This window comes from Hypanus sabinus, chromosome 12 (genome assembly GCF_030144855.1).
Source record: "Hypanus sabinus isolate sHypSab1 chromosome 12, sHypSab1.hap1, whole genome shotgun sequence".
Lineage (NCBI taxonomy): Eukaryota > Metazoa > Chordata > Chondrichthyes > Myliobatiformes > Dasyatidae > Hypanus > Hypanus sabinus.
Window position 1 is genome coordinate 75,770,271 of NC_082717.1, and position 24,216 is coordinate 75,794,486.

Here is a 24,216-nt window from a genome sequence, read left to right on the forward strand (position 1 = left end):
ACAACATTATCAACTTCTCTAACATGATTGCGTTATATTTAGGGCTGTTGAGTGATGAAGAAAATTAAACACAATTAATCATGTGATTATTAAAAGCTGCAGGTTAATTGCAATTGTAATTACATTGTAAAACATAATATAATAGTACTATTTCTGATTAATACAAAAGAAAAAGATTTGGGACAAATAGGGTGGAGAGAAGGATGAGGAGAGGCAGTAGGAGATAAAGAGAGGAATAGGGCAGAGAAGATGAGGAAGTTGGGGGTAGGGATGAGGGGGAAGCTGGGTGTAAGGAGATGGGACAGGGACTGTGAAAAGGGGATAGTGAGTTAAGTGAGAAACACTGTGGAGGAAACAGAGAGATCTTGGAGTCCCACCTCCATAAATCCCTCAAAGTTGCTGCACTAGTTGATAAGGTTGTTAAGAAGGCATATGGTGTATTGGCTTTCATTAGTCAAGGGACTGAGTGCAACAGCCTTGAGGTAACGCTGCAGCTCTACAATACCCTGGGGTAGACTGCACCTGGGATATTGTGTTTAATTCTAGATATTCATTATTGGAAGGATGTAGAAGCTTCAGAGGGGCAGAGGAGACTTACTGGGATGCTGCTGTGATTAGAAAGTATGTATCATGAGGAAAAGTTGAGCGAGCTAACGTTTTCTTTCTTGGAGTGAAGGAGGATGAGAACTTGATAGAGGTGTACAAGATGATATTAAGCATGGTTTCCTGAAAGGACAAACCTGCCTGACAAACCTACTGCAATCCTTTGAAGAAATTACAAGCAGGGTAGACAAAGGAGATGCAGTAGACATGGTGTACTTGGATTTTCAAAAGGCCTTTTACAAGGTGCCGCACATGAGGTTGCTTGGCAAGATCAGAGCCCATGGAATTACAGGGAGTTATTAGTGTGGTTGGAGCATTGGCTGGTCGGCAGAAAACAGAGAGGAGGAATAAAGGAATCCTATTTTTGCTGGCTGCCAGTTACCAGTGGAGTTCCACAGGGGTCAGTGTTGGGACCGCTGCTTTTACAATGTATGTCAATGATTTGGACTACGGTGGATTTGTGGCTAAATTTTCCAATGATACAAAGATAGGTTGAGGAGCAGGTAGTGTTGAGGAAACAGAGAGCCTGCAGAGAGACTTGGATAGTTTAGGGGAATGGGCAAAGAAGTAGCAAATGAAATACAATGTTGGAAAGTGTATGATCATGCACTTTGGTGGAAGAAATAAATGGGCATATTATTTAGATGGGGAGAGAATTCAAAATGCAGAGATGCAAAGGGACTTGGGAGTCCTTATGCAAGATACCTTAAAGGTTAACCTCTAGGTTGAGTCAGCGGTGAAGAAGGTGAATGCAATGTTGGCACTCATTTCTAGAGGTATAGAATATAAGAGCAGGGATGTGATGTTGAGGCTCTGTAAAACATTCATGAGACTACACTTGGAGTATTGTGTACAGTTTTGGGGTCCTTATTTTAGTAAGGATGTACTGACACAGGAGAGGGTTGAGATAAGATTCACGAGAATGATTCTAGGAATGAAAAGGTTACCATATGAGGAACGTCTTGCAGTTTATGGGCTGTATTCCCTGGAGTACAGGAGAATGAGGGGGAGTCTCATAGAAACATTCCGAATGTTAAAAGGCCTGAACAGATTAGATATGGCAAAGTTATTTCCCATGGTAGGGGATTCTAGGACAAGAGGGCATGACTGCAGGATTGAAGGATATCCTTTTGGAACTCAGATCCGGAGGAATTACTTTAGTCAGAGGGTGACAAATCTGTGGAATTTGTTGCCTTAAGCAGCTGTGGACGCCAAGTCATTGCATGTATTTAAGACAGAGATAGATAGGTTCTTGATTAGCCAGGGCATCAAAGGGTATGGGATGAAAGCAGGGGAGTGGGGATGACTGGAAAAAATGCATCAGCCCATAAGTGAATGGCCTATTTCTGCTCCTATATCTTATGAAGCACAGATTTGAGTGGATTGCCAGAGATATGTTCCCTGGGCGGATATGATGGGACATAATTTTAAAGTGATTAGGGGAAAGTATTGGGGGGAACGTCAGAGGCAAGGTGTTTATAAAGAGAGTGGTTTGTGCCGGGGTGCTGCTAGAGATAGATACATTAAGTACATTTTAGATAAGCACATGGGTGTTAGAAAAATGGAGGGCTATGTAGGAGGGAAGGGTTAGATTAATCCTAGAGTACTGTTGGTTAAAAGGTCAGCACGACCTCTTGGGCTGTAGTGTTCTATGTTCTAGAGAGAGGTGGGGAGTGGCATCATCGAGAGCAGGAAGGCATAGAGAAGGGAAATAGAATTGAATAGAGTAACAAACTCGGAAAACGTTAAGGGACACTGTGTGACTTATGTAAGGAGGTGTGAGGAATAGAGAGAGAAGGAGTCAATGGGAAATGTGAGGAGGATGTTGTAGGGAGCATTAGTGGGAGAGAAAACAAGCAAATGGGTATCTATAGAGGGAGAGTGAGTGTAGGAAGGAGAGTGAGAGAAGAAGAGTTGGTGATCGAGTAAAAGGATTATTGAGTGTAAAAATAGAAACATCATAGAGGAAGTGGGAGGGGAGGAGAAGGGGAGAGCACAACAGGGAGTAATAGGGGTGTGCAGAAAGAGTGAGAGGGGCATGTGGTTTGAGTGGAGTGGGGACTGTTGAGGTAGAGAAAAGGGATAATTGTATTTGAAAGGGGAATTGGAGGTAGACTGCAGGAGCAGAGGAAGTGAGACAGGAAGAGGAAGAGGGGTACTGGAGGTTGAGGAAAGAGAAATGGGGAACTGGTCAATAGAGTAAGTGGAGAGGAGATTAAAGAAGCAGAGGGAAACGTGCAGAGCAGAAGTAGGGGAGTGTGTGAGGGAGATTGAGGGAGTGGAAGGGCAAGTGGGGGTAGGTGGGAAACGGTTAGAGAAAAGGATTGGAACAAAATTCAAGTTCAAATTTGTAAGTACATTTATTATCAAAGTGCATGTATGCCATCATATACTACCCTGAGATTTATTTGGAACTGTCATACAGTATTTATGGGACTGGGAAGTTGGGTAGCTATGAATAACACAAACGAGAGATGGAGAGGTGAGGAGTAAATGTGCAGCTGTTAATTTTGCTTGCAAGCCATCTACCCGGAATGCCCTTTCACATTCCATTCAGTGGATAACACACAGGGAAGCTTAACAGCCATCCGTAAGGGATAAAACATATCCATACACATGAATACAGAACACATTCTCCCCTTATTCTAAAGATTTCTCCCCCTTCCCACACCCAGACCAGCTGCTGAACTATTAACATTCAATGGAGTAATCATCAAGTTCAACCAACAACAAAAAAACATTTTTTTTCTGAACTAGAGAAAGAAAGTAGACTGCCGCTATTCCCAGATGTAACCCTTGAGATTACTCTGCCCCATATGCTGAGGGTCAGTCATTGAACTAAAGGTTCAATCTGTTTGGAGGCTTTCTGTCCCTGTGAAGGTACCAACGACCTGGAGATGACAACAAAGTCATTTTCTCTTGGTGGTGTGTTTATAGATCTTGGCTTTGGTACTGCATTGTTATTAGGGGGCACCTCAGAAAGCACAGATGATAGGGAAGCATTGGCTGTGTCATTTGGTTTTAATAGTCGTTGTCTCAGAATCCTGCCCCATTTCTACAACTGGATTTGGATTGGTCAGTTCGTGTTGGTTTTCAGTAGCCTCAACAGTTGATCAACATGCCTTCTCCATATGTTGTGGTTCCTAGTTGCCACTGTGTATGGCACGTTACCAGTTTGTACCACCATTGCCACAAGTATCCACCTTGTTCCAGAGATGTAGCTCCGGGAAACTACTCTCTCTGCTGCTGTGAAACTTCAGTATTTCACTTTGGCACGTCACTCTGCTTGGGTTTTCTGTTCTGTTTTGTGTTTGGGCGTCTAACCAGGTCAAGCTAGGTACAAAGCTGTCTCTTCATCAGTTCAGTGGAAGGAGCCATTTTGGTGGTGAAGTGAGCTGTGCTATGGTATGTCATCAAGAACATATTAAGATGCTGGTTAAGGGGACCACCTCCCACTGAAAGGTTGAGGGCTTGTTTCGTTACTTATACGAATTGTTCAGCAAGGCCATTAAGTGGCTGGATGATATGGTGCTGACTTGACATGCTGAATAACATTTGCTTCCATATATACGTTGAACTCTTCAGACAGGACTTGAGGGCCATTGTCAACTACAAGCTGTTGAGGAAGCCCAAAGTGACTAAAGATGGAATGTAGCTCCTCAATACATTTGTCAGATGTAGTGCTCTTCATAACGGAAACCTCGCACTGTCTGCTGTGTGTGCATTCATTATGACCAAGAACATGTGGCTTTCTACAGGTCCTGCAAAATCTATGTAAATCCTCTACCATGGTTCTTTAGGCTGTTCCCACGGACACAAAGGAGCAAGCTGAGAAATATTTCTCATTCACTGGCCTTCACTTCAATGGTTATATACAGTCCTAGCCACTAGAAATAGCTGCGTGCAATTCTTTCATGCACACTATGCTCATCAAGCACTTGCTTTCTTAATGGTGGAGGAACGACAACACAGTGATCATCCTGCTTGGACAGTGAGGTCCTCCCATTGAGCCTGGTAAGGTTACAGTCTTACAGTTACAATTCAGCCAGGGAAGGAGTGCCTGCCAGTGGACCAAAAATTGATGTTGACGGGTGATGATCTGTCAGTAGCGTAAATCATCGACCAAATAAGATTTGACGGAATTTCTTAACTCCACAGATAATTGCGAGTAATTCCCACTAAATCTGGTCATGGTGGCTTCCTGCTGCGCTTAATATCCTTGATGCGAAAGCAAGTGGACGCTCTTCACCCAACGATATAATGTGTGAGAAAACTGCCCCCACATCATGTGTCACAGGCCAACTGTATGACAGGTTGAAGTGTGTGAGTACTTCAGATTGTGACAAAGCTAGTTAGGCCTTTTTAAAAGCCTCTCCACAGCGATTCATCCACTGCCAGAGTGTTGATTTATTTAAAACTTCATGAAGTAGTTTCAGCATGGTAGCTATGTTCAAAACAAACTTTGCATGGTATGTTAGTAGTCGTAATAATTGACTCACATTCCGTGTTTATGGAGCGTCCTCAACTGCCTTCTTCTTTGATGGTACCCCGTGCAGCCCTGAGCTGTCAATCACATGGCCCAAGTATTCAATCGAAGGTCAAAAGGACTCACATTTAATCCTTCTAGATCCCTGGCCCATATTCCTTGAGCCTTTACAGTTTGTAACATCCAAGTTCGGTAGACGTTCATGCTCATTTTGTAATAAGTAAGTAATCCAGATTGCATTACGCCTGTCAACCTGCTCAGGATCTTGTTCACTGCTCGCTGAAAAAGTGCGAGAGCTGGGGTGATGCCAGACAGGAGACTTTGGCAACTGAATACTCCTTTGTCTGTCACAATGGTCAACAGTTCCTGTGACTCTGGCTCCACATGCATTTGCAAGTATGTTTGACACAAGTCTATCGTGATGAGTGTCTGTTCTCCGACCAATCCTGCAGAAAGGTCACCAATGAGGGGAAGAGGGAATTGTTCAGCCATAAGAGCTAGGTTAGTCATTACCTTGAAATCTCCATAAAACCTTGAACTCCTATCCTTTTATAGAACAGGAACACACTGGTTCCAATACTCTGAACCAGTTCAGCCTCCATCTTTGGTTTGAGGGCATATGGAACAGGTCCGGCCTTCAGGCAGTTGGGTGTTGTGTCGGGCTTAACAGTGATTGCTTTCATACTGCCCAGTTCTCCATTGAATACACCTGCTTGTTCCTTCAATACCTCTTGGAGACCATTGCTTCCGCCAATCAAGTGCACTTCATGCCAGTTAAGTTTGAGCTGCTCCACCCATAAATGCTGGATAACAACCTTTAACAATACACGGTGGAAGTTTCTTTCCCTGTTCGTTAATCTCCACTCTAACATGTTGGTCTTACTCCTTCTGGACTGAGGTGCTACGACTTGTAAGCCGTCTTTTGGCACCAGTGGTACTGCAGCACCCTTGTCTACCTGCATCCTCACTCTGGCCCCATCCAACCGCAGGCTCGCCCAATAGCCACTTTTATGTCTGGAAACAGATAAAACATGCAAAGCTTCTTCAACCACAGAGCGAGAGACACTCAGTCCCTCCTCAGTATGCTCCGACTTGTTCATGTGTTTCGTTTTGTTTTTCCAGAAGTCATTTTACTATATTACAATGTTTTTGATTGACAGTACCTTTTCACTTTTACAGGTATGTTCAATATTTCCTTTATTGCCTCAGCTTCAGCAATCTAAACCTTTATACCAGCATTCTTATGCTGAATTCCTAGTTTTGCCACAATGATAAATTTTTTTGCCAATAGATCTCTTATTTTTAAAGTCACTAGAAATTTTATGAACTTGGGAAAATGCACTTTATAGTTGTACTTCCTTAACTGCCATCTCCAAAGCTGTACTGATCTCAATTGCCTCCTGTAATGTTACTCAGTCTTCAGTAAGCAAACATTTTTGAATTGTCTCTCTATGCAGACAACATGTGTAACGTATCATTCAGTGACTGCCCAAAATCACAGTGTTCAGACAATAGCTTCAGCACCACCACTAACTGTGAAATAGACCCGTCTTCTTCTTGATTTCCTTTATGATATCTAAATCTCTCAGCAATAATCACAGGCTTAGGGGAATAGTGGTCCTTTAGGACTTTAACTAGAGTATGTCTTCAAAAGGCTTAATACCAGGATAACCAGGCTGCAGTAGACAGTGTAATAAATTAAATGTTTTTACACCCATGGCAATCAGAAAAGTTGGAACATGAAGATCATCTGAAATTGGATTTGCCAGTGCAAGATATTCAAATCTTTCAGTACATGAAATTGATTGCTGTCATTTCATCATATAGACCCGTATTTACAAAAATTGTCACCATTTTCAAACACAATCATGTTCTACAAAAGTTAACTAGTCTTATCCATCTCTCGCTCTCTCTCTCTTCCTCTCTTACTTGATCAATTTAACCACCCTGTTCTCGCTCTCCACCCTTGGAATGGTCCCTCACCACGCTTCCTATCTTTTCGCTCACCCACATTGCACAGCGGTACATCGCTAGCATTGCACACAGACTTCTCACACTGAAGGGAACAAAACCATAATACTGCTCGAGGATTTGTCACCTCATCGCCAGTTGTTATGTTTGTGATGTTGGGAAGCCGGGTGACATGAAAGATAGAGAAACAAACTTGCAACTGTTTATTTTGCTGTCAGTCCATAAGACTGTAAGACATAGGAGCAGAATTAGGCCATTCAGCCCATTGAGTCTGCTCTGCCATCTCATTTTGGCTGATCCCAGATCCCACTCAACTGCACACACCTGCCTTCCTGCCATATCCTTTGATGCCCTGACCAATCAGGAAACTTCCACCTTAAAAATATCCATGGACTTGGCCTCTACTGCATTCTGTGGCAGAGCATTCCACAGATTCACTACTCTCTGGCTAAAAAAATTCCTTCTTACCTCTGCTCTAAAAGGTCACCCCTCAATATTGAGACTGTGCCTCCATTTCTGCATATCCCACCACAGGAAACATCTACCCTATCTAGTCCTTTCAACATTCGGTAGGTTTCAATGAGATCCACACACATTCTTCTAAATCCCAGTGAGTACAGGCCCAAAGCTGTCAAGCACTCCTCATATGTTAACCCCTTCACTCCCAGAATCATCCGCATGAACCTATTCATCTATTCAGAGTACCCTCTCATTACGTTTATTACATAACACACAGGGAAACTTGACAGAAACCTGTAAAAAAATACATAAACAGATAATAAGAATCAAAACATGCAAAGTTACACACATGAAGACTGACAAACAAAAGAGAGGGTTGAGCCAAAGCAGGTGTAGGAGCAGAGAGAGGGTGAAAGATAGGTGTAGGGTGGGAATACTGTCTTGAATCTGCAAGTAGGCAAGTGAATCTCTCTCATTCCCCACCTTCCCCCAACCCCTCATCTCTTCACTGCCACACCTTGCTCCTCACTCTCCCCTTATCCCACCCTTTTCCCTCCTTCTCTCTCTCACCTGGTCCTGCTTTGCCCTCTAGGTACTTGGAGTTTTGCACGTGAGCCTCTGGAAGGTTGCTCGGTGACACAGCATGCCCAGCGAGCAGGAGCTGTGAGGACACTGAGGGAATGCTCACATCACAGAGGATTTAATTTGACTCTTTTTTTTAAAAACACTGATCAACTGAAAAAAACTCTTTTTGTGTCAAAGTGAAAACAAATCTCTACAAAGTGACCTAAATTAATTGCAAATATAAAACACGGAATAATTGATTATATAAGTATTCACCCCCTTTAATGTGACACACCGAATCACCACTGGTGCAGCCAATTGGTTTTCGAAGGCACATAATCAGTTAAATGCAGATTTGTTTTTGGAGACCTGCGTGCAGCCAGGGTGTATCAATTGATTGTAGTAAAAATACACCTGTGTCTGGAAGGTCCAACTGCTGGTGAGTCAGTATCCTGGCAAAAACTATTCCACGAAGACAAAAGAACACTCCAAGCAACTCTGTGAAAAGGTTATTGAAAAGCACAAGTCAGGAGATGGAAACAAGGAGATTTCCTTGGAGTACAGTTACATCAATCATCAAGAAATGGAAAGAATAGAGCACAGCTGTAAATCTGCTGAGAGCAGGCCATCATCAAAAACTGAGCGAACGTGCAAGAAGGGGACTAGTGAGGGAGGCCACCAAGAGACCTGTGACAACTCTGGGGGAGTTACGAGCTTCAGTGGCTGAGATGGGAGAGATTTCGCATACAACTATTGCCCAGGTTCACCAGTCGCAGCTTTATGGGAGACTGGCAAAGGTAAAGCCACTGTGGAAAAAGAACTCCCATGAAACTTTGGCTAGAGTTTGCCAGAAGTCAGCTGGAAGAAGGTTCTATGGTCCGATAATGAAACCAAAATTGAGCATTTTGGCTGTCAGACTAAATGCCATGTTCGGCGTAAGCCGTGCATCATCAAAAACACACCACCCCTACCATGAAACATGGTGGTGGCTGCATCAGGATGTAGAGGTAACCTCACTGCAACAGGCCCGGCAAGGCTTGTGAAGGTAGAGGGTAAAATGAATGCAGCAAAACACGGGGAAATCCTGGGGGAAGACCTGATGCAGTCTGCAAGAGAACTGTGACTTTGAGAGAAGATTTGTTTTCCAGCAAGACAATGAATGTACAAAGCTGATAGAGACCTCCCCACACAGACTCATGGCTGTAATCGCTGCCAAAGGGGCATCTATTAAATACTGACTTGAAGATGGTGAATCTTATGCAATGAATTATTTTGTGTTTTATATTTGTAATTAATTCAGATCACTTCGGAGTGATCTGTTTTCACTTTGACACAAAAGAGTCTTTTTTTCCGTTGACCAGTGTCAAGAAAGCCAGATTAAATCCATTGTGATTCAAAGTTGTAAACATGAAAACTTCTTGGGGTGGGGGGAGGGAGGGTGAACACTTATTATAGGCACTGTAACTCTGCACTAGTGACACATTCTCAGTTAATCACCAAGGATAAAGTATCAACGTTATTCACCACATATATTTACACGTACTAGCAATTTGCTGCGGTTTGTTAGGCAGGTGTCACATGTACCAACACTCAGCAATTATAAAGAATAAAAAGTATGTAAAATAAAATTAGAGGTTAAATGATGGATAGGAATAATATGTGGTTACATAAATACTAGCATACATTTACAATGTCAACAGCATTTCAAAAAGTTTCTACAATGTAGTGCAGAGATGTGGTTTATAGATAAAGTGGGGTAAGACAGCTATCAAGAATGGTTCATCAGTGTATCTGTCTGTGGGGAGAAACTTGTAAGATGGTGTTTTAACAGTTCTAGATGCTTTCCAGAAGGGAGCTTTTGGAAAAGTCAGTTTGCAGGGTGGCACTTTATAAACCCTGAAACCCCCTGGTTTCCTGGTCTGCGTAAGTCTCTGGAAGATACTCTCCAGTCCCACCAAACTCGCGAGACCTTGTTACAAATCAGTGCCACGAAATAACAGTGTACACTGCAGACGATTAAAGGAATTATATTTATGAATCTTAACTAAAGGGTTCGAAAAGAAAAACAAAAAGAAAAGGGCCCATTCTAATTAGACAGTCAAATGTGCACAAGTTGGTGCTCATCGTGAACTTCTCTGTCACTCACGTGCTGGGCCCTCGGTCAAGGTGAAGGCATACACTGTTTTCGGAATGTTGCTCACAATCCATCTCGAACGAACAGGTCTCCCACCGGGTCGTGTCCTACAACTGGTTCTCCCCGGCGTCTCCTCTCTTCAGCTCCCAACAAACCAAAAAGAAAACCCCCATGCCAACCTTTGTGACCCCCACCAAGATAACCTCCCCCTAATTCTACCATCCTAATTGGGTGTCACGCATTCCTCATCATCCCTTATCTTCGACAATAGCCCAAACAGGCTGACAGCAGAACAGACTGCTCTTACAGAACTGCTGGATGACATACATACAGCATAACAGCAAATACATGAACTAGGGCATTACACCCCTTTGGAATCTTGATCTAGCTCCCTCAGTAATTGCTTTTCTCATTATAACCTTCACCTCCCCTACCCCACCACCCCACAAAACATCTGTAACTCTAGCCGCTTGATCATTCCTGAATTTAATAAATCATCATGCAATCAGATGTGACATGAGCCTGCTGTGAGAAATGTCTTCAATCACAGCTGGTAACCCCATCGTTTGACATGCAGAGGTATGGTATCAACTTTACCTTAATAGCAGCAATTAAATAAGCAATCAGCAATACCTTATGTGTTAAAAAAATAAAGTCTTTCACGCAAAGCTACTAATTAAATATTTTGTTAAAATAGTTAAGGCCGCAGCTAGTAACATTTGCACTTGCTTAAGTGAACGGCATAAGACTACGCAGAGGCCAATCAAATGAAAACAGAGGAGCTCTTGTTTTGGTCTCCACTTTGCAAAGCAATCACATCGTGACTGTTGCTAACAACTTCCTCCAGTAACACAGAACACCAAGTTCCAAAGAATGAGTACCCTGTGTGGCAGAGCACCAACATATTGTCGTGACAAAAACTATCAGTTTCATTATAAGAACCATGTCACTTTGGGTAAAAGAATTGATTATCTTTCAAACCAAGAAAACTTCATATTTTTTTATTTTCTTCTCCTCTTACCACCCTCTCTTGTCCTGACTCCTGCTCTCCACCCTAACACAGACCATCCCATTTCAACTCAGCTTGTCCCTTTTAAAGTAGCCAAGTGAAACCTGCCTAACTTCATTTCTGACAGCGAGTCCATGACTTGAAATACTAACAGTATTCCTCTCCGCTAACACTGCCTGGCTGATTAACCATTTCTACATTTTCTGTTCTTGTGGTAACTACCATGCCTGTCTGGCTCATGCTCCATCTGTGAGGCAGTGAGCTGTAAGCTGTGGGAAGAGTTGCCTAGTCTGCAGAATTTCACCAGTAAACTTGGAGTTATTATTTCCTGATTTCTTCTCACCAACCTGCCTCCAAACATCTAGCCAAGACAAGCTAACTTCTTTGTCCCAAAACAAAAGTATCTGAAGGAAATATTACTACTAAAGTAAAAGATGGCTCAGGAATATATGTCGTGGTTATTCATCCTATTGCCTGCAAGCCTTTACCTTCCTGGAGACCTGAAATCAAAGGGAATGGGTTGGGAGTGCTGCAGGAGTTATACACTTCTGGTTAATGCTAAACTCAAACACTATTACAGTGCTTGCATCATTGGATAGCGCAGAGGGTACCACTGTTGGCATATTGCTCCACAGGTACGGGTTCTGTCTCTGTGGAGTGTGCATAGGTTTCTCTGGTTTCCTCTCACACCCCGAAGACAACAGGTGGGTAAACGGAATACTGCACCCTTAGTGTAACTGGATGGCAGGAGAAGCGGAACGTGGGGGAGCTAATGTGACAGCGAATAAGGTTGGAAGGAGTTAAGTGGGTAAATGGGCTGATAGGAAAATTGGAAACACAGAAGAAAGGATTTTTTTATAAGCATGAAGCAGAGAAATGAAGAGATCACTCCAGCTGGAAATTCATACTGCAAATCCAATAAGGAAATACTTCTACAAGAATTATCAGTATTTGCGAAAAATAAAATGCTTTCTCCATTTTCTCTTTTCCTTTGCATCAATTTAATAACAAAGTCCTGTTTGTACAAAGCAATAGTAGGGGTGACAACATAACATTCAAAGCTTTGGATTACAGAATTCATCTCTGTACTATTTTCAGTAGATGAGTAATGTAGTCGAGTTTAATTCAGTCCACATTATTCCAAAGCAATCTTTAGACTATTTTAATTAGTAATCTGCACTCAAACTACAGAGAGGATCTTTACGCACACCCAGGTTAGCAAGTTATAGTCATAGAGCCGACACCATGGAAACAAGCCCTTCAGTCCCGCCATTATCATGCAGCCATTTATCAAATATCAACCAGCCATTTGCTCTATCCTAATGCCATTATGATTCTCCCCACATTCTCATGAATCCAGAATGCAAATTACCAGAGCTTATAAATAATTTTTGAAAGTTAACTATAATTAAATACTATTTTAATTGCACTGTAAAATAACAATGGATTACCAACTTGTTTGAATGATCCAAAAAGAAAATATTTTCCCTTTGAGAAAGGAGAAGTGTTGGGGGGGGGGGGGGAATGTGCAAGAGAAACAAAAGGGTGAGAGTGGGCAAGAGTGGTATGGGGAAGTAGGAGGCTTGAGGAAGGAATGGAACTCAAACCAAGAGTAGGAAAATGTGAGAGGATAGAGGGAAATGAGGGTGAGAGAATGAGAGTGTAGAGAAGATGCAAGTGAAGAGGAGCACACTGGGACAGGGAGGGGGAAAATAAGGGAAAGGGGAAGTTAGGACAGAGGAAGCAAATGGAAAGGAAGAGGAAGGGGTATGAGAGGGTAGGAAACAAGGGAAGAAGAGTAGGATGGGAGAAGTATAAGGAAAGAAATAAGCGGAGAGAAATATGAGGTGAATGTTCCAGCATCCTTCGCAATGTGCTGTAAATGCAGGAAAACTATGTAAAATAAAGAACAGGAACAGGTCCTGCAGCCCACCATATCTACCACTATTCTCTGTCTTCTATGACCAAGTCAATTTTGTATCTAATTTACCAACTCATGTGGGTCCCATGCAAATTAATCTACCATATCAGACCTCGCCAAAGGCTTTAGAAAAATTTGCATTGACAATATTTACTGCTCTACCCTCATCAACCATCTTCATCACATCCTCAAAAAGCACAATCAAATTTGTGAGACACAACCTCCCCCATATAATGCCACACTATCTCAAAGAACTCCATGGTTTTCCAAATGTAAAGAAATCTTTCCCCTATAAATTTTCTCCAGTAATTTCTCTGCTACAAATGAAGGCTCACTGGCCTATAATTTTCTGGTTTGATCCTGTTGTCTTTCTTAAACAAAGGTAATTTGGTTATCCGCCAGCTCTGGAACCTTACTTTTGGTTGAAATGGATACAGAGATCTCTAGTAAAGACCCGGCAATTTTCTTCCTTGCTTCCTTCACTATTCTGGGATAAATCAGGCCCTGGCAAATATTAGCCCATGTTTTTCAAGGTGTTAGACACTTCCTCATTCTTAATATTGGCATACCCTGGTATATTAATATACCCATCCCTGATCCCATTATCATCCAAGTCCTTCCCTTTGGTGAATACCAATGCAATGTACTCATTAAAGCTTTCATCCACTACGTTGGGCTCCACGGATAAGTTCTCTCCTTTGAGTGGAAAGCGAAGGCACGGGAGAGAAATTTCCACGTGGAGCCAGAGGAAGGGGGTGAGCTCCTCAATGAGTACTTTAAAAAGACACGTGAAAAGCATTAACACACTAATTTGAAATTGTGATAACTATGCTCTTTGATGGAAATTAATTGGGAGCAGAAGAAATTACTGTAATGTACTACCAATGAGATTATGGTAGGGTAAAATGTGACTTCTAATGAATAAGTTCAGGAACTGCTTTCTCATTCCTTGGCTCAAAGGAACTTTAATTAATTGAGTTGTCAATTTTTATAGAGTTTTATGTTCTTTGCATTTAAATCTGTGACTTTACACTTAACTTATAATAAATTGTCTGATGAACAGATTATGTATTGATCTGTAATCTGTGAAGCAGGGGGATCAGAGTGCAGAAGAAAGAATTCTAAATTTCCACTTCAAAAGGAAATACAGTTTAAGGCTTGGACTTTTCAGTGGGAATGGGGAAGTATTCCTCTTGGTGATTACAAGGCATTAAACACAGCAGAGAATTGCAACTAGTAGAGCTGCTGTCTTACAGATCCATAGACTTGGGTTCAATCTTGACCTGACACAAAGTCTGTGAGGAGTTTACAGTTTCTCCCTGTGACTCCATGGGCTTCTCAAAGCTGCTCTGGCTTCCTCCCACATCCTAAAGCCCTGTGTTCTGGTAAATCATCTGGCAACTGTAAGTTCCCCTTCAAGTGTGGCTGCATGGTAGAAATCCAGAGAGAAGTTGTAAAAGACTGGATATGGGCAAACAGGTTTTGGTGAGCGAGTGTCGCTTGCTGGCACCGTTAGTGACATCTCTCAACATTTTACTGATGATTGAACATCGACAGGAGGTAAGTAGCTGTACTGGATTTACCAGCTTTCTGCAGGCAAAAGGCATCTAGATATTGTTAGGTAGATATTGACATTGCAATTGCAAAGCAGGTACAAATTCAAGTCAGAATTAGAATCATAATCAGGCTTATTCTCCTTTATATAAGTCATGAAATTTGGGGTTTTGTGGCAGCAGTACAGTGCAAGACATAAAAAAATACAATAATTTCCAATAAGTAAATAAATAATTTTGTGGAAGAGGTAGTGTTCATAGACCAGTGGAGAGGAAGAAGCTGTCAGTATAGCAGTGAGCAATCAGTCCAGATCAGTGAGTACAGCAGTGAGCTGCCATTACAGGCCCATGAGTTCAGGAGGGATGAGACTACAGGAGTGAACTGGCATTACAGGTCAGTGAGTATGGGGAGGTGTGGGGGGAACGAGAGAGGAGACGGTACTGGTCAGAGAGTACAGCAGTAAACAGTCAGTTCAGGTCAGTGAGTGCAGGAGGGATGAGAGAGGAGTCGGTACTGGTCAGAGAGTACAGCAGTAAACAGTCAGTTCAGGTCAGTGAGTGCAGGAGGGATGAGAGAGGAGTCGGTACTGGTCAGAGAGTACAGCAGTAAACAGTCAGTTCAGGTCAGTGAGTGCAGGAGGGACGAGAGAGGAGACGGTACTGGTCAGAGAGTACAGCAGTAAACAGTCAGTTCAGGTCAGTGAGTGCAGGAGGGACGAGAGAGGAAACGGTACTGGTCAGAGAGTACAGCAGTAAACAGTCAGTTCAGGTCAGTGAGTGCAGGAGAGATGAGAGAGGAGACGGTACTGGTCAGAGAGTACGAGTGCAAGTGAATACGTCAAGGTACAAGGTAGAAGTTAGAGGAATTTTAATTTACTGAGGGACTACTGTGAAAAAGTTATAAGTTTATTTTTAATTGAACGGGCATGGGCATACTGTGTAACTAACCAAACACTGTTACAGAATTATATTCTGAATCACTATTTAACTTCACCACCAACTCAGCTATCTGACTTGTCACTAAATGAAAAGCATTATTTTCTCAAATTTGGCAATAATTTTTTATGTTCTATGGTAGCCTAGCAACATACCTCTGATTTACAATAAATTGCATGGAGCCTGGACTTTATTTGCAATAACTTCAGTTAAATCCAGATTCACTGCCTAGTTCCTTTTGCTTTCGCATCATTACTTGGAGTGATGTGACTGTGATTTGGATCTAATAACAGCGATATCCTGATTTATGCTGCCTGCAACATCTAAACACTCTGCTGCTTCCTGACTTGGAAGGATTTTTTTAAAAACAAGCTTGAGATTTCTAAAACAGACATTTAAATTATCTGAATTCATACAGTCTATTTAAAGACTAACCTAGTAACAGCCAGGCCTTATCTTGTAATGTGACCAGACAGATCATATCCTCATTAAGTAAAACATATCAACTTTATAAGCCGCTTACTTCATGCTCCTTCTACAGTAAAGGTTGCATTATGAATAATCTCCACTGCTCAGACATGTCAAAAATCCTAGAATAATGACAAACCAGATTAAATGTATTTTATTTTTTGAGCAGTATGCTCTTAACATACAAGTTATCCAAGAGTAAGTAGCATTTTTCCACAGATATCTGACCTTTGCATTATCTGGGAGAAGACAGACCCTGAACAGAAAGCTGGTGTTACCAAACTTCATCAAATTCCTGCAGTAACCTCCAATATGTAAAGTAAAAATATTCAAGGTTTGTGGTATTATTGTGATTATGTAACTAGACCATTAATCCAGTAAGTCAAAATTCAAATCATGCCATGGAATTTTGAGAATCCAAATCCAGTTTTTGTTTTTAAAAGGTCAAAATTTAATTCCTGCAAACAATATCCATGGCCTTGAAGTAGAATTATTGTCTGAAAAGATGACTCACTTTTCAGAGGCCTTGACATTACCCAATCTATCAAGTACACGTTATGAATCACCTGACTTACCATACAAATTTCCTCATACATTCTTAAAAATTTTTCAAGCTAGTAATACAAATAAAATATTTAATGGTAATCATTAATAACAGGATAGAGTATAGTCTATCATTTTAATTATGGGCAGTGTTAGAGTGAATCTTCAACGTAATGAAAGAAATACAACTTGACGTGTACAGAGTGATACCACACAGGTTGCTATAGAAAACATCATTCCTGACTTACAGAGAAATCGATTTACAGAATCCTCTGAAGAACGAAATACATTTGTTATCGAAGTACATATACTATATACGACCTTGAGATTTATCTTCTTACAGGCAGCCACAAAACAAAAAAACCCATTAGAACCCATTTTAAAAAATCCCACACAATAAATACTATCAAACACCTAATGTGTGAAAAAAACACATTGTGCAAACAATAAAAAGCAAATAACACACAGAACATGAACTGCAGAGGCCACAACCCCAGAGCTCGTTGAGTGTTACAGCCAGTCCAGAAGCCTACTGGCTTCAGGCCGCAGTCGCAGAGCCAGCTCAGTGCTGGGGCAAGTAAGGCAGTCCAGGAGCCGATTGGCTGCAAACCATAGACATGGAGCTCGTTCAGTGCTGATGGGTGCAGGTTCAGCACTCAGGCGAGTAAGAATCACAGTGTAGTGAGCTGAACACCAGTTTGCCCTTTGCCCCTGGCCTTGACACCTTTCAACCAAACATCTGTTCAATTTTTGCTCTTGGACTCAGGCCCCAACACTTCACTCTGGCCCCAAGTCAGCTCCAGCATTGACCACCATGGTTGTAGCTGCATTTTTGGGAGTCCAATTTGTTGAATTCTTCAGGATACCGTGAAAATGCCAGAACAGAACCCTTAAGTAACGCAGGGCATGGTTTCAGTCCTTAATCAATACTCAGAAATATCCTCTAGATAGATCAAATAAGGCTGTATAGATCACTGCCACCACTTTCTCAACACAACTTAAAATATGACTAGGATGATAAGGCCAAGTGCTTCCCTCCAGTCTGTGTTGCCATTCAGTAAGATCATGGCTGCACTGATCATTGGCTTCAGTAGTTCTGGAATTCTTTAGTATCTATAAATCAGTTTATCTCAGCCTCAAAGATCAAAGGATTACTGTACAGCAACCAAGAAAAGGAAGTTCCTCCTCTTCACAATCTTCAATAGCCTCCTAGTTCCAAATTCCCCTCCACGGGAAACATTGTCTCAGCAACTACTCTATAAATGTCCTCAGAATCCTATGTCTCAGTATTATCACCTATCATCATTCTAAACTCCAGCAGGTGCACACCCAATCTGTTCTATCTTTCCTTATAAGGAATTGGGTGGATCTGTGGACCCACATTGACATAATGGGATGAATATCTTTCTTCAATGTTGTGAGGAAATAGATCAGTCCATCCCAGGAATCACTTTAATGAAATTTGACTGAACTGTCTCCAATGCAAGTACATGCTGTTTCCAGGTTATGGATGCCAGATTTATGGATATCCCTGAATGTGAATGAGATTCCAAAATATCACTAAATTCAAAATTTACGTTGATTCCTACAAATGGAAGAACTAGCTTCCTCTTTTCTCTCATTTCCACTTGCACTAATTGTTTCTTTTAAATAGTCTAACATGCTTTTGACATCATTTATTACAATATTGTGGAGGTACAGTTACCATACTGAGTGATTTTTGTGTATTTTCCAAATTACAGGCAAAATTGTATTACAGTTTCCTCCAGAAGTCGGAAATTGTTTGTTACCCAAACTTAAAATGGGGACCAAAGCTATACAGCAGTCCCTTGTTCTTTGCTGAAGATATATTCCAGAAATGACTGTGAAGCCCCAAAACTGCAAAGATTATTTTTATAGTACAGAAAAGTCTGAGCAGTTTTGTTTCCTTATCTAGTCATGGCAATGCAATGGAAGCACAGTTTTGAAATCAACCAGCTGACAGTAACGAATTTGTATCAAAAAGAACGGATTAAAGCAGGACAGGAAATTGGGACAGCAAGGGACCTGTCACAGGTTAGATTTGGAAAGCAAAATATGTTGAAATGGATTGAAAGTTACACCAAAGTCAAACACCCTCAACTGATCGGCTACAGAGAAAACAGCATTGCTTATGAGAACAGTTGTGAACTTCACACATTAGAAATGATGTCAGAGCCTCTGAAGAGGCGCAGACGAAATATATTAGAATGGTACGAGGGATGTTGGGATGAACATAGTGTGCTGTCTTCCAGAGACTGAATAAAATCAAGAGGAGATCTCTAATAGTTTTGACAGAGTAATTAAGTAGGAATTGATTCCAACGACAAAAGGTACGACTGACATAGAACCAGAAGCGATCAGTTTTTAATTCATAGGTAATATATAGTACAAGTGGAAAGGACAGATTAATAGAATGGTTACAGAGTCAATGGACCGAATAACTTCCGCATACATCAGTCAAAACTCTATGCAACAGCATAAACCAAAACTCATACAACAGAACAGAGACATTTAGCTCCAGCAAAAATGATAGATTTCATTATTTATTGTTTGATACTTTAGCTGAATACCCAATGGCATCTGTTATGCTTCAGTGAAGAAAGTGAAGGGCTGTGTTAGGGATGTTATACTGGGGCAGCTGAGAACACTTCAGCAGAAAACCAGGGAGTTGAAAGTCAAATGCGTTTGGGATTATACCTCTAATTTAACTCAATACAAATATAGCTCAATTTATTTGATTGATTGTCTGTGGAAAAGTCACACAGCAGAAGCCAAACACTTTCAAAAATAAATATACTCTGTAATTTGTTGAGCTAGGTGCATGGCCAAAATCTTGTTGTGAATTAAGCTGTTATGTATATCCTACAAGGATTGGCTGCTACTATTGAGAAATACATCTGACATAACCACTATATATACCTGAAATATAATCACTATGTATTAGCTATTTACTATACTATGTAATCACTTCCAGGTACTGAATATTAGTATGTATTATTTTACTAGACACATTTTGTTATTTGTTGTTTTCACTAGATACTTTATACTCTCTTAGCAGCATATTATGGCACTTACAGAACACCTGTTTGTTTAGCAGCACTATTACCCCATGTATTACACTCAGCCTTTGTTTAGTACGAGATAACGGTGGTGGACAGGATGGTGCGAGCAGGAATGTAATGTGAGGGAGGTTGTCTGGAAAACATAATCTTGGCCACGAATAAGGTCCCAATGCGAATGGGTGAAAAATAATGGTGACGCACCAAGAGCTGGGCAAGAGCGATTGATTAGTTAATATATAGATGATATGCAATTATAAATTGATTGGGTATGCTGATGAAACCGAAATGTAACTGAGATAAGAAATTACTATAAAGAATGCTGTACACTGGAGCTCGGTGGGCTTTCGGTGACAAGTTCATTGATTGCCTCAGCTTTCGTTTGTAAATAAAGGTTTAAACTTCTCGAAGAATTGTCTGCATCTCCTGGTCATTTCAAGTAACCACGACACTACTCCAAAGGCATTTGCACAAGCTTAAATCACTGAATTACTCTGAAACTCCACACTGTGCCATTTAGCTCTAGTGCTGAAAACACTGAAAGATAGTAATACTCTAGAAAGAAAGCTTCATTAAAAAATGACAACACTCCAGTGACTCTCTGGAGCCAGAAATATGATTATACTCCGCAACATTTTTAATCAACATTCAATCTGCTTTTGGATCAAAAACAATCGTTTGGTGCAGTTAGGACCTCGATGTGCATCTAGCAGTGGGGGTAGATTGCACCATGCATTTAACTTGCACCAAAGATATGACTAATTTTGACTTGGAGGTCGGTTGCAGCACAATTTAAAAGGTTTGTCCCTCCTTTGGAGTTTATCAGTGAGACAGTCTGCAATTGTCTGGATGGATTGCTTCTTGCATGGGTGTTGGGATGATCACACCCCAAGGATGTATGATCCCAAAGGCTGTATGATTACATCATACACCACTGAGTTCAAGAACAGCTACTTCCCTTTATCCGTTTGGTTCTTGAACAAACTGGTGAAACTCTAATCACTATAGCTTAGAAAACCGGTGACTATTTTGCACAAAAATTGACTTTTTTGGTCTGTATTTGCTTGGAAAAATTATGTATAATTTATGTTTTTCGTGTGAATGCTGCTTATCTGATGTCATGTGCCTGTGATGTTGCCACAAGTATGTTTTTTATTGCACTTGTGCATAAATGTACTTGGATATACGACAATCAACTTAACTTTGACAATGGCAAAATGTCCCACTGGCTTTTGGAGATGTACAATACTTGAAAACATCTCCTATCCGCACTATTGCCTCAATTCAATTCTACTTATGAATTCTTGCGATCATACTTTGAAGATTTTTGCCTTACACAATTTTCAAAGTACAGAGACATTTAGTGTACAACTTCACAGAAGGTCGTGGATTCACAATTCCTCCACCCATCAATTGCTACACCCCTGTCGGAATTTAATTCTCCTTTGCCCCGCATAAAATTACCCTTACCTTAGTCAATTGAACGAAGAATTACAAAATGATCAAAAAAGCAGAACTGCCTCAGCTACTTGTAAACTGATATGAAAACAGAAAATGCTAGAAATACTCAGCTAGCCAGGAAACAACTGTGGAGAGAAAGTTAGTTCATGTTTCAGGTCTGGAATTCTTTATCAGAATTAGGTTATACTTGTCTAGGGCTTAGAGAGCGTGGACATGGAGAGGATGTTTCAATAGCGGGAGAATCTAGGATCAGGGGCAGAGCCTCAGAATACAAGGGTGTCCTTTATAACAGAAATGAGAAGGAATTTCTTCAAGACAGAGGGTGGTGAATTCATTGCTACGGATAGCTGTGAAGGCCAAGTTAATGGGTATATTTAAAGTGGAAGTTGATAGGTTCTTGATTAGTAAGAATGTCAAAGGTTACAGAGTAAAGGCAGAAGAATGGAGTTGAGAGGGGTAATAAACCAACCATGATTGAAAGATGGAGCAGAATCAATGGACTGAGTCTGCTCCACCATTCAATCATCTTCAATTAATTTGGTTGAGGAAAAACAATCTTCCCCTTCTTGAACTAATACTACAGGATCTTTCACGTCCTCTTGAAGGAGCAGGTGAAATCACATGTAAACAATGTCATCCAAAAGTCGTCACCTTTAACAGGGCAGCACCACCCCAGCAACAAAACAAATTGCTCGGTGAACTCAGCAGTCAAGCAGCAACTGTGGGATGAAAGGAATTGTTGACATTTCGGGCAAAGATGCTGCTCTACCTGGTGACTTCCTCCAGCAAACTGGTTATTGCTCCAGATTCCAGCAACTGCAGTTTCTTGTGTCACCATAGCACCATCCCAGGACTGCATCAGTGTTAGCCTCAACTTTGGAGTAAGACAGACATCTTCAACCTTCTAAACCAGGTAGATACTTGCATGTTCACTTATGCAATTGGTTAGTTCTCTCTTACCTTTTGATATTTTAAGCAGCATTCTTCACCATGGTGACGTGACACAGTTAACTCTCCAAACTTTCTACAATTTGCATGCCTTTGTCTGAATCTACAAGTGAAGGCAGTGTTCAGACCAACAAAAATATCCTGTGGTTACAGGTAAGGGTGAGCAAAATTGACACAGGCAGACTGCACTGCAATTTATACTACCCTTAACAAACATGCATAGAGATTGAAGGAACGTGTTCTCATTCAGCCAATCAACTCTAAAATTAAATTTACATCAGGCAGTGCCAAAATTCCAGATTTACCAAGAGATTGAAGGTCCTAAGGTGGAAATCGAAAGGAAACTATGAGAATCACAGTCCTGAAACATCAACTGTCTACTCTTTTCCACAGAAGCTACCTGGCCTGCTGAATTCCTCAAGTATTATGTGTGTGTTGCTTTGGATTTCCAGTGCCTGCAGATTTCTTCATGTTTGTGAGAATCAAAGATGGGAACCGACAAAACTACGGAATATGGCTTTTCCATATTCCTAACTTTCCTCAAATTTGAGCGTTAGCACTCTGCCAAGAAACCCAAGCCCTTCAATTCTTGCCTTTCCACGGATGTGAGTACAATAGCAATGACTGGAATTATAAACTGCAGATTCAGAAGTGGAACAAAAAACTCTGACAGCACGTCCAGATTAGATTATTCCACGTCCGACACATAAATGGATTTAAATGCCATTTTACAATCATTGTTTTTATTCACCTCTCCTTTGAAATTTACTTTAATGAGAACTCTGATGAGCTGGAGGGTACCTTAACTATTCCCATTTGGCCAATTGAGCTGCTTTTCACCTCCTCTGAACCGGCTGGTGCCATAATGAAAATCTACTAAGCAGATCTAAATACACTAGAGTCACCGGACTGCGACAGTCTCAAAAGCAGTTTGAGTCACAAATGGGTTATAAAGCTGGCGTGAAATTTATTGGAATCGCATAATAAGTCTCTGGTGTTACAGTGTAGAATACTAATGCATCATCATATCAGTCATAATGACTCGCTGGCTCACTTTATTTGGGTAATTAACCCTTTAAAATCATATCATAACTCACATAAGGAAGCTGTTCATTCTGTTGAGATTATGCTGGCTTCTCCCAGAGCAATATATATCATCCCATTCCTTTATAGACTTCCATATTATTCCCTCACAGATCCCCAACCAATTCCATTTTGAAAACATTGACTGCCCCTGCTTCCACCAACCTTATGAGCAGTGAGTTCAAGAACAGAACCACTTGGTCTCTAAATAAAATCCTTATATCTCCCTACTTCTTCCTTTTATCACTTTAAGTTTTTCTGCCTGATCCTTCTAGCATCATCTGCTGATGGGAACAGCTGATCTCTAATTATCCAGCTAAACCTGTCATGATGTATCAAAATTAAATCTCCTCTGAACCTTCTTTGTTGCAGGCAGATGCTCTGCATCCTGTTTCACCTTGTAGCTGCAGCCTCTCATTCCTAGAAGTGTCCTGGTCAATGCCCCTCGCCGTTGAATGTTTCCTAAGCCTGATGACCAGGACTGAATGCAGTTATGGCATTACCGGGGTTCTAAAAACATTCAACAAAAGTACAAGGTCGGGATCCCAGGTGCTTTGCCAACTGTTCCCTTAGTAACTTCAACTTCTGAAGATTTATGCACCACCACATTCTTTAAATGACCAACATTTTAGCAAATTATTTCCCTATCTGATCTAATTTTACAACCAATTGTGATTAAAGTAATCAAAACCCAGAAAGACCAATTTGAAAAATTCCTGGTCAATAATGAAGAATTGTTTCTGCCAGAAATAACCATTGATTGTATAACTTACAAAGCCTTCCATCATAACCATCTACTTACTATGTCACTCTATGTGTTGATATCAATGGCTTGTATTTATGTTGTTCTTGTAGACACTGTTTAAAAATGCTATGCATCTCTTATGCTGCAACAAGCAAGTTTTTCGTTGCACATGTGATGCACGTAGTTGTATGTATAACAATAAACTGTACTTTGACTTGGACTTGACTTTGACCTTGTTCTTTTTGCCAAAAT

General features: G+C 41.0%; 1 protein-coding gene and 1 long non-coding RNA gene across 11 annotated transcripts in view; one reads left to right on the forward strand and one right to left on the reverse strand.

The window, feature by feature from the left end:
- The window catches only part of LOC132403025 (1-phosphatidylinositol 4,5-bisphosphate phosphodiesterase beta-1), a 1,013,243-nt gene that overhangs the window by 409,177 nt on the left and 579,850 nt on the right, over positions 1-24,216 (reverse strand). The gene's annotated exons all lie outside the window — the stretch shown is intronic.
- On the forward strand, positions 15,062-20,021 carry LOC132403028 (uncharacterized). Its single transcript, XR_009515164.1, has 3 exons — positions 15,062-15,094; positions 16,324-16,438; positions 18,390-20,021. It is a non-coding gene; the product is annotated as an uncharacterized LOC132403028 (long non-coding RNA).